Source organism: Anomaloglossus baeobatrachus, chromosome 4, assembly GCF_048569485.1.
Source record: "Anomaloglossus baeobatrachus isolate aAnoBae1 chromosome 4, aAnoBae1.hap1, whole genome shotgun sequence".
Taxonomy (NCBI): Eukaryota; Metazoa; Chordata; class Amphibia; order Anura; family Aromobatidae; genus Anomaloglossus; species Anomaloglossus baeobatrachus.
The window spans coordinates 423,995,260-424,007,314 of record NC_134356.1 but is presented as its reverse complement, the minus strand read 5'-3'; the positions used below and the strand labels follow the sequence as shown (position 1 = coordinate 424,007,314).

The 12,055-nt window shown below is 47.8% G+C and overlaps 1 long non-coding RNA gene across 1 annotated transcript in view; it reads right to left on the bottom strand.

Moving 5' to 3' along the window:
* Positions 1-431: 431 nt before the first annotated feature.
* The window catches only part of LOC142301600 (uncharacterized), a 57,752-nt gene continuing 46,128 nt past the window's right edge, over positions 432-12,055 (bottom strand). Inside the window, exon 3 of the long non-coding RNA XR_012752841.1 lies at positions 432-510. This is a non-coding gene — a long non-coding RNA (uncharacterized LOC142301600). The remainder of the gene's footprint in view (positions 511-12,055) is intronic.

Genomic DNA, 12,055 nt, shown 5'->3' with positions numbered 1-12,055 from the left:
GTTACCTGATCACGTCTCAGTTTACTTACTGTATCCATATGTGCCTTCCTGGAATCCTGATGTTGGCTTGTGACCTGACTACACCTCTGTTTCCTGCTGGAATCCATTACGTATCCTCCTGTTACCAGACCCCAACTTTCCTGACTACTCTTCCGTTTGTACTACCCATAAGTAGTGACTAGCATCATAGGAGTACTGTTGAGGGGTTAGATTTTAGTAAAACAAAATATTATTAACAATATGAAAGGAAAAAACATATATATATAAAATATACGGTATTCAGGTTTTGCAGAAAAGACCAGCTAGATCTTTTTTTCCACACTGTGTTTAATGTTATAGATGAAAAAAATGACTGGTGCTTTATATAAGCAGTGGTTAAATCAGCACTGCGATCAAAGATGATACACTGCCTTGTGCACCTAGTCAGGGCATGAGGGGTCCGTACATGGCTCAAGGATTCCTTCTTTGATGTTCTTTAAATCCTGGTGTCATAACCCGCTCCTTCAGACCCTGCAACAGGAAGAAACACAGTGCATCAGTTTTGCCCAGAGTGTTCATTTAATAATAAAAAGCTCAGTGCTGTGCCATCATGCTTAGCTAGACTGGTGTATTACATAGAAAAAGCTTTGCTTTCATCCTCCTCAGTAAGGCAGTAAATGGTAACAAGTTGTGTGTATACTTGCTCTCTCCAAAATATGGTTTAGACTGGAAACAAATCCTTATGGCAACAGATGTTTGTTAGCACTAGAGTTTATAGACAAACACTAAAACTGCAAAGATGGGATCTGGATTACCAACATTGAAATTCTCTCGCAAATCTCAAGCTCAAAAAGCTCAAGCTATCTACTGTTTTAATATTTAAAGAAACTGTCAAGGCTTCACAGCTAGCAACGGATAGCTAAAGCTCCTTCCTCTTTCCTGTAAGCAGTGGCGCTCTTTCACCATGCTGCGCTTGGGCTTTTGGGAGCACCAGACAAGTACAACCAACCCTAACAGCAGCGCACAAGTAATTTTCTGCAGAGTGGCACAGCATGTAGAACTGGGAATCACCTTCTTTCAAGAATACTTAGTGAGTTTGTAGAGAAGCTTGGTATTCAGAGCAGGAACCACAGTGCCTATTCAGGAACGTGTGCACTAGGAGCTCATCTGTACCGTCACCATGTTAGGTTCTGTTCTGCTCCAATGTGCCAGAAATTCTTCATTTTGCTGCCTAAATGAAATCCCTCACTTTCGACTAGGTAGATATTGAATGATTGAACAGAAACATGTATTTATTTTTCGCACTTCTTGTTTATTTTTCCATTGAGGACCTTTCCCTACAATGAATATTACATGCTTGAGTCTACATTACTTGTACACATCCATTTACTGCTAAATTGTGCTTGCTGGCATGCCATTAGGAATTAAATATCAGCATTGTGAACAAATCTTACAATGCCCTTTTAGATGGTAAAAATAGTCAGTAGTTTCTAAAATAATAATAAAAAAGCATGCCGTAGCTTTGTAAATTCTACCTGAATTCATAATAAGATGATATGTGCTCGTTTACATAGAAATTACCGATCAAGGCGATAAACATAATTCCCATGAATATGTAATCAGAAAATTCAGTCCCATTTGCATATACTCTGGCAGTAGTTGAGCTATGTAGCTTTTTCGCAAAACATCAATATCACACTGTCAATAGCAAAGATGAGTGACAATAACGGCTGGCATAAGAATAATATTTGGTAACAAACGTAGTGACCTTTACGAAGTGTGTTAGGGCAAATATGGAGAAAATAATCTTTTACAAACAATAAATGAAAAAATAATCTAAAAATGTCTGAAAAATATCATAAAAATATAAGTAGTTCATAAGTGCCTCTGATTTAGGATTTTCTTGCATTAGGTCACATATAGAATGACCTTTGAAAGCTAAACTAATATTATTATATCCATTAAACCCAGTGCGAATATATTCTTGGTGCAACCTGTGAAGCAGCACAAGGACCCAAGAGGTAAAGAGGCCAACTTCTTCCTCCAAAGTAGATTGAATTGTGCATTGTGATGAGCTATTAGATTCTGGGGTGTTCATATAAATCATGGGGCCCAATGGCAAAATGAGGCCCCCCCCCAAGAAAAAAAAGTTAAATATTCAACAGATGTTCTTAAATCCAGTCATGCATGTATTAGAGGCCTAACATTGTCCAAGAAAGAGTTAGCCCTGAAATAGAAATTCCATAATACATTGTGCCGTTTTTCATCAAGGTATAATACATCATGCCATGTGCCATAATAGATTGTGCCATGCGCCATTATACATCATGCCATAATACACTATGCTATAAAACATTGTTTTATACACCAAAAACATGTTGCATAGTGATGAGAGAATATATTCAGCACTATTCGTTACTCTTGCCATATTAAGGTATTCGGGATATTCATTACTCGTCGAGTACTTTGGTATTTGCCTCGTGAGTTTAAAATTTCTTCTCCACATGTTTGATGCGTGATTTTCAGCTAATATGCAGAGATTGCCTGTCAATAACAGTAGTAATGCAGTAGCCATCTTTGTTTTTGGAATTACTGTAATTGGCATGCGCAGTGAAAAAAAACATGAAGCACAGTTCCCCACTTATTTGGGATAATCAGCGCAGGTAAAGTAGACAGCTGGGGACTGGTATTAGTCTGGGAAGGTCCATGGTTATTGGGCCTTCACCAGCCTAAAAATAGCAGCCTGCAGTCGCCCCACAATTGGCTCATCCAGTAGATGCGTTAATAATGGCACTTTTCCTGGCTCTCCCGATTGTCCTGGTGCGGTAGCAATTGGAGTAATATATGGGGTTGTTGTCAGCTGTAATTTGCCGATTTGTCATAGCTTCATCAAGCCCTGGGTTTGTAATGGAGAGGTATCTATGAGGCCCCCCCATTACCAACCCTGTAAGTAAAAAGAAAAAAAACACAAACACACAAAAATCCTTTATTTTAAATGAAAAAATAACACACCCTCTATCATCAATTTATTAATTCTCAAAACACCCCCACAGGTCCAACATAATCTACATGATGTTTCACGACGATCCCGACCCTGCTACATCTGGTGGCTTTTTATTTCATTACACATTTTTATCTTTCTTATAGCAACACTATGAAAAAATATTTTTCGTATAATATTTCTTCAAAAAAGGAGTACATAGATCCTGAATATTAAATAGTAATCTTTATTTCATAAATAACCACACAATTAAAAAGATGTGCACAGTAAACAGACATACTATAGCAGCATAATATTGCACATAATGGGGTCAGTCCTGGAATAAAGTGACATTTGCTATTACAGTAAACAAAGTTATACTCTAACTGGCAAAAAACTATGTCTAGATAAGGGGCTTCAGTATCTAAATAATGGTTCCACCATGGAAAATCCTCTTTCAAGCCCCCATCCAGCGTCTATTGAACATAGGGGTCACCTTATCGCCAATCTATATATATAATTGCCTTATTCTGTCTGTCTGTCTGTCTGTCTGTCTGTCAGGCTTCAAAATTGTGTCCTTCCAGTGACATTGTGTCCTTACAGTGACACAAAGCTGATTGGCCGCTGGCCTCGCCATGGCCCCGCCCCCCACACGGATTGGCCGCTCGCCCAGGCTGCGCCCCCACACAGATTGGCCAGCCGCTCGCCCAGGCTCCGCCCCCCCACTGACACGGTCACGGAGCCACGAATCCTAGGTGAGTACTGTACACCCCCCCCAAGCACCCCCCCACCCCGCGCATTCCCCGAACTGACACGGTCACGGAGCCACGAATCCTAGGTGAGTACTGTACACCCCCCCAAGCCCCCCCAAGCACCCCCCCCCCGGGAGCCCACATCAGCGTACGCCGCCGCCGTATGCTGCTGTGGGCTCCCGTGCGAGCGGGGGACGGGATACGTTGGTAACTATTAGTTACCAGCACATCAAGGTCCTGCAGCGGCGGGAGATCCTCACGCAAACACATAACAGCACACACACACACATACACACACATCAGATCACACTCACTCTCACAAACACCTCACACACACCTCACACACACATCGCATCCACATACTCACAGCATCCGGCGATATCGCTTGCTTCTCGGCGGCGATACTGTGCTGTGAGCTTCCAGGACCTGACGGAGGATCACATGGCCAGAAGCATGTGGTATCTCCGGATGTTGTGACTGTGAGCGCGTATGTGCGTTATCGTCAGTGTCTGTGTGTGTGAGTGTATGCGATCGGTCGGGTGTGTGTGAGTGTATGCGATCGGTCGGGTGTGTGTGAGTGTATGCGATCGGTCGGGTGTGTGTGAGTGTCGGGATCGGGTGTGTGGGTGTCGGCAGAGGAGCACGGCGTGCTGGAGGAGGCACGGAGCAGAGAGACTGATCTTGGGGAAGGCTAGGAGGGGGACGCTGATGCTGGGGGAGACTGGGAGGGGAAGGCTGAGCTGATTCTGGGGAAGGCTGGGAGGACGGAGGCTGGGAGGAGAGAGGCTGAACCTGGGGAAGGCTGAGCTGATGCTGGGGAAGGCTGGGAAGATGGAGGCTGGGAGGAGAGAGGCTGATCCTGGGGAAGGCTGAGCTGATGCTGGGGAAGGCTGGGAAGACGGAGGCTGGGAAGAGAGACGCTGATCCTGGGGAAGGCTGGGAGAGGGAGGCTGATGCTGAGGGAGGCTGGAAGGAGAGAGGCTGATGATGGGGAAGGCTGATGCTGAGGGAGGCTGGGAGGGGAAAGCTGATGCTGGGGAAGGCTGGGAGGACGGAGGCTGGGAGGAGAGAGGCTGATCCTGGGGAAGGCTGGGAGAGGGAGGCTGATGCTGAGGGACGCTGGAAGGAGAGAGGCTGATGATTGGGGAGGCTGGAAGGAGAGAGGCTGATGCTGGGGGAGGCTGATGCTGGGGGAGGCTGGGAGGAGATAGGCTGGGAGGAGAGAGGCTGATGCTGGGGAAGGCTGGGAGGAGAGAGGCTGATGTTGGGGACAGAGAGGAGAGGCTGATGCTGGGAGGAGAGAGGCTGATGCTGGGATGAGAGAGGCTGATGCTGGGAGGAGAGAGGTTGATGCTGGGGGAGGCTGGGAGGGGGAGGCTGATGCTGGGGGAGACTGGTATGAAGGAGGCTGGGAGGAGAGAGGCTGATGCTGGGGGAGGCTGATGCTGGGAGAGGCTGGAAGGAGAGAGGCTGATGCTGGTGGAGGCTGATGCTTGGGGAGGCTGATGCTGGGGGAGACTGGGAGGGGAAGGCTGATGCTGGGGGAGGCTGGAAGGAGAGAGGCTGAGGCTGGGAAGAGAGAGGCTGATGCTGGGGAAGGCTGATGCTGAGGGAGGCTGGGAGGGGAAAGCTGATGCTGGGGAAGGCTGGGAAGACGGAGGCTGGGAGGAGAGAGGCTGATGCTTGGGGAGGCTGGGAGAGGGAGGCTGATGCTGAGGGAGGCTGGGAGGGGTAGGCTGAGAGAAGAGAGTTTGATGCTGGGGAAGGCTGGGAGGAGAGAGGCTGATGCTGGGGACAGAGAGGAGAGGCTGATGCTGGGAGGAGAGAGGCTGATGCTAGGATGAGAGAGGCTGATGCTGGGAGGAGAGAGGCTGATGCTGGGAGGAGAGAGGCTGATGCTGGGAGGAGAGAGGCTGATGCTGGGGGCAGAGAAGCTGATGCTGGGGGCAGAGAGGCTGAGGCTGGTGCAGCATGGGGGATGGAGCACGATGGGGGGGTGCGCAGCATCGGGGATGGAGCACGATGGGGGGGTGCGCAGCATCGGTGATGGAGCACGATGTGGAGTGCGCAGCATGGGGGATGTAGCACGATGGGGAGTGCGCAGCATGGGGGATGTAGCACGATGGGGAGTGCGCAGCATGGGGGATGTAGCACGATGGGGAGTGTGCAGCATGGGGGATGTAGCACGATGGGGAGTGCGCAGCATGGGGGATGGAGCACAATGGGGAGTGCGCAGCATGGGGGATGTAGCACGATGGGGAGTGCGCAGCATGGGGGATGTAGCACGATGGGGAGGTGCGCAGCATGGGGGATGTAACACGATGGGGAGTGCGCAGCATGGGGGATGTAGCACGATGGGGAGTGCGCAGCATGGCGGATGGAGCACGATGGCGGGTGCGCAGCATGGGGGATGTAGCACGATGGGGAGTGCGCAGCATGGGGGATGTAGCACGATGGGGGATGTAGCACGATGGGGAATTTAGCACGATGGAGGGTGCGCAGCATGGGGGATGTAGCACGATGGGGAGTGCGCAGCATGGTGGATGGAGCACGATGGCGGGTGCGCAGCATGGGGGATGTAGCACGATGGGGAGTGCGCAGCATAGGGGATGTAGCACGATGGGGGATGTAGCACGATGGGGGGTGAGCAGCATGGGGGATGTAGCACGATGGGGAGTGCGCAGCATGGGGGATGTAGCACGATGGGGCATTGCGCAGCATGGGGGATGTAGCACGATGGGGGGTGCGCAGCATGGGGGATGTAGCACGATGGGGGGTGCGCAGCATGGGGGATGGAGCATGATGGGGAGTGCGCAGCATGGAGGATGGAGCACGATGGGGAGTGCGCAGCATGGAGGATGGAGCACGTAGCACGATGGGGAGTGCGCAGCATGGGGGATGTAGCACGATGGGGAGTGCGCAGCATGGGGGATGTAGCACGATGGGGAGTGCGCAGCATGGGGGATGTAGCACGATGGGGAGTGTGCAGCATGGCGGATGTAGCACGATGGGGAGTGCGCAGCATGGCGGATGGAGCACGATGGCGGGTGCGCAGCATGGGGGATGTAGCACGATGGGGGATGTAGCACGATGGGGGATGTAGCACAATGGGGGGTGCGCAGCATGGGGGATATAGCACGATGGGGGGTGCGCAGCATGGGGGATGTAGCACGATGGGGGGTGCGCAGCATTGGGGATGGAGCATGATGGGGAGTGCGCAGCATGGGGGATGTAGCACGATGGGGAGTGCGCAGCATGGCGGATGTAGCACGATGGGGAGTGCGCAGCATGGCGGATGGAGCACGATGGCGGGTGCGCAGCATGGGGGATGTAGCACGATGGGGGATGTAGCACGATGGGGGATGTAGCACAATGGGGGGTGCGCAGCATGGGGGATATAGCACGATGGGGGGTGCGCAGCATGGGGGATGTAGCACGATGGGGGGTGCGCAGCATTGGGGATGGAGCATGATGGGGAGTGCGCAGCATGGAGGATGGAGCACGATGGGGAGTGCGCAGCATGGAGGATGTAGCACGATGGGGAGTGCGCAGCATGGGGGATGGAGCACGATGGGGGGTGCGCAGCATGGGGGATGGAGCACGATGGGGAATGCGCAGCATAGGGGATGGGGCATGATGGGGGGTGCACACCTCCCCCCAACACACACACACACACACACAGGGAACCACAAACACCGCCATACACACAAACACCGCGGCATACATAAATATACGCACATACAGCACAACACACACATTGCACAAAACATACCTCCCCCAAAACACACCACACCCACACAAACCGCGCAACACACACACACAACGCGACAGACACACAGCGCTCCACAAACAACACAACACACATACAACACTGCTCTCACCCCCCGCCACACCCAGACAACACCCAGAACATGTACAGCGCCCTACACTTGGTAACTACACACAACAACATCTATATATATATATATCTATATCTATATCTATATCTATAACAAAAATCATACATGAACTACACAATACGTAAATTCTAGAATACCCGATGCGTAGAATCGGGCCACCTTCTAGTAAGTAATAAACTTCATCAGAATTAATCACAAGAAAATAACCAGAATTAAATCCGTTCTGTACTATGTGACTCAGAGACTGGTGGGTGACGGATCTGTCTTTTGCTCTGATCGTACCAGCTGCCTGTGGCACGGAGTAATTCCACCAAGGGGATATCTCCGCTCAGCCGTATATTTGCTAGACTGGTCGATATTCAAGCTCCCATAACAGATCGGTCAGCCACAAGACCAATATATTTCATCATAGTAAGTCACAAAAACTCCTAGACAGCGTACACTCTGTGCTTAGTAACCCAGTGACCAGTGGATGATGGATCTGTCAATAAACTAGGTTGGACCCTATTCCCGAAGGGGACATTATCCATATCCATTAAATGCAAACGAGCCGGTTGCTTAAAGCACAGAACACCTCCACTAAGGGGGATATCCGCACTGCCGTGTAAATGCTATACCGGTCAACGTCCCGACAATCAAAACAGATCAAAACATGCCGCTAGCCACTTACCCCACTTAAGGGGTAAGTGGCTAGCGGCATGTAGATTGATGTACCCAGGTAAACTATGGACTTGTGTTTGATTGATCTGTTTTGATTGTCGGGACGTTGACCGGTATTGCATTTACACGGCAGTGCAGATATCCCCCTTAGTGGAGGTGTTCTGTGCTTTAAGCAACCGGCTCGTTTGCATTTAATGGATATGGATAATGTCCCCTTCGGGAATAGGGTCCAACCTAGTTTATTGACAGATCCATCCTCCACTGGTCACTGGGTTACTAAGCACAGAGTGTACGCTGTCTAGGAGTTTTTGTGACTTACTATGATGAAATATATTGGTCTTGTGGCTGACCGATCTGTTATGGGAGCTTGAATATCGACCAGTCTAGCAAATATACGGCTGAGCGGAGATATCCCCTTGGTGGGATTACTCCGTGCCACAGGCAGCTGGTACGATCGGAGCAAAAGACAGATCCGTCACCCACCAGTCTCTGAGTCACATAGTACAGAACGGATTTAATTCTGGTTATTTTTTTGTGATTAATTCTGATGAAGTTTATTACTTATTGGCGATAAGGTGACCCCTATGTTCAATAGACGCTGGATGGGGGCTTGAAAGAGGATTTTCCATGGTGGAACCATTATTTAGATACTGAAGCCCCTTATCTAGACATAGTTTTTTGCCAGTTAGAGTATAACTTTGTTTACTGTAATAGCAAATGTCACTTTATTCCAGGACTGACCCCATTATGTGCAATATTATGCTGCTATAGTCTGTCTGTTTACTGTGCACATCTTTTTAATTGTGTGGTTATTTATGAAATAAAGATTAATATTTAATAATCAGGATCTATGTACTCCTTTTTTGAAGAAATATTATACGAAAAATATTTTTTCATAGTGTTGCTATAAGTGTATTATGGGAGTGTCTGGTTATTTAAAGACCTCTTGTGTGTTTATTTTTATCTTTCTGTATTTTCATTATTGCAATTTTTTCTTTTTTATTTTATTGTTTACTATCGGTTTTTGTCACCTTTTTACCCTTTTGATTTTCTTGTGTATTCATATCTAATCTTAACCAAGTAGGCTTGACTTCACATTTTCACTTTTATTCATTTATTTTTTTCGTGTTAATATTTATTGATCTTACTTGATCTTACTTTATGTGTACTTGTTTTCTATTTTTCATCTTATCACTCCAATATATCTTTTATTTTTTATTTATTTATTTATTTCCTTTTCACTTATTGGTTATTTTATTAATTTTCATGCTCTCTTTTGGGGTATTTTTCCAGTTTATATGTAATTCTTTCTACACCATTTTTGTTTTTTATTTTTTTATTCTTTCATTTTTTTCATAGTTTCATTTTTCTAATTCATATAATATAATATATGCATACTATATGATTCTTATGGTTGCATTTGCAAACCTCATGCACGTCTGCACTTTAACTGTGTTCTGTTGGTCCGATATTATATCATTATAATGCTCTGCCTGGGTTTCGTGTTTTGCCGTGATGTGCGCTGCTGGGTCTGGCCTGCTTCTGGGTTGCTATGGCAACGCGTCTCATGTACCTCGCCGCCCTCCGTCCACGTCATGGCGCTTCTGGCGTGGGCTGAGCGTGGTGACGTCAGACGCCGCGTCTGGCGGTCACGGGGACGAGGCGGGACGCAGGAGCGCTATTGATCATCGCGGTTACCAGTGAGTATAAAAACTCTGGGTATACTGTTTATCTGCACCCCCTGGAAGACGGACGCGAAACGCGCGCGTAGGGGTACTCCTTCTGGTTCCTTGGCTGTCATATTTGAGCACACGCTATACTTTAGGTAATCTCCTGCTGCCCTTTGGATTTTTCCATATTTCTATTTGCTGTTGTTTCACTTTGGGTTTGCTTTCTTAAAGCAACTCTTACAGCTGTTCCACCAATTTTTATTACTTGCCATTATGGCGAATGTATTGATATGTAAACTAGGTATGGCAGCAAGTATTATACCTATGGGGTTTTCATATTGAATCTCTTCAGGTCTTATCCTAGCACATGCAATTTTTGCAGTGTTTTTCATTATTGCTCTTTTTGGGCTTCCTTCACTTGATCTTTTTCCTCTTATTTTATTTATATTATTATATTCACTGTTGGTCTGCTGGCCCTATTATATGCCATTATGGCAAGGATATAATTGCGGTGAATATTTTGATGTGGTAATATTCCTTATACACAGTCATATATTGTTGGTCCCTTTTTTCCATAGTATTTTCCCCCCTCTTTGGGATATTTCTATGGAAACTCATAAGAGCAACTAGCCTGGTGGGGTCAATTTTTCTTGCATCTCTCAAATTCCTTGAGGAGATTCTTTTCTTCCACACTTGTTCGGCAGCACTTATTTAGATAAATCTTGTGTGTCTCATCCAGTAATAATTACTGTGCTTATGCCTATATGTTTACATTTGTATGTACAAAATTCTGGCAACCTTGAACCTTTGTCAGTGTCCTCTTTTTAACAAAAATCTTGTTTTTAATATTTCTCCAATAAAGATTTCTAATTTTATATATGACATATTCTTTCTGGCTCTATTTACTCGTTTCACTATATAGGTTTTCTCTCAGTATTTGAGTAAGAGCCCTCATATATCGGGTCTCATTTAGGTTTTCTTACATCTGGTGGCCATAGTGAGCGGTTACATTAGAACATGTGACCACTTAGCGCGGCCTCTGGGACACACTAACAGCAGCTTGGGAGCTTCCAGGAATGACCTCCAGTGAATACAGCGCCGAACTGTCTGAGTGTCGTGGTGGTAGCACAGTCCGGCTGTTACAAATCGGTGCTGCCGTAGCTGCAAGCAGCCTGCTGTGGTTCCTGCTACACCCAGGCTGTTTTAGGTCGTGCTTCGGGTCATCCAGCTTGCTGTTTCTTCCTCTACATCTAAGCGTGGAGAAGCAGCTAGTGCGCATGTGCGCGCTGATTTACCCCAGCCAGAGCATAAGTCCAGTGTTTCGCCTAGTGGGCATGCTCAGCCTGATTGTGCCATTTCAGAGGCTAAAGCGGGCTTTACACACTGCGATATCGGTCCTGATATCACTAGTGTGGGTACCCGCCCCCATCTGTTGCACGACACGGGCAAATTGCTGCCCGTGCCACACAACATCGCACAAACCCGTCACACATACTTACCTGCCCGGCGACGTCGCTGTGACCGGCGAACCGCCTCCTTTCTAAGGGGGCGGTCCGTGCGGCATCACAGTGACGTCACTGAGCAGCCGCCCAATAGCAGTGGAGGGGTGGAGCTGAGCGGGACATAACATCCCGCCCACCTCCTTCCTTCCGCATAGCAGCCGGGAGGCAGGTAAGGAGAGTTTCCTCGTTCCTGCGGTGTCACACGGAGCGATGTGTGCTGCCGCAGGAACAAGGAACAGCCTCGTTACTGCTGTAGTAACGATTTTTGAGAATGGACCCCCATGTCACCGATGAGCGATTTTGCACTTTTTTGCAACGATGCAAAATCGCTCATCGGTGTCACACGCAACGGCATCGCTAATGCGGCCGGATGTGCGTCACCAATTCCGTGACCCCAACGAGTTCGCATTAGCGATGTCGTAGCGTGTAAAGCCCCCTTAAGTCCTCAGTTCAGGCTACTGAGCATGCTCACACACTTGGACTTGGACTGCGTTCTGTGCCTAAGTTCTGTGTTGTGCCTACTGAGCATGCTCAGCCTGATAAACTCATTTCTGAGACAAAGACTGTTGTTCAGGCTACTAAGCATGCTCAGGCACTTAGTGCATTGGAGGCT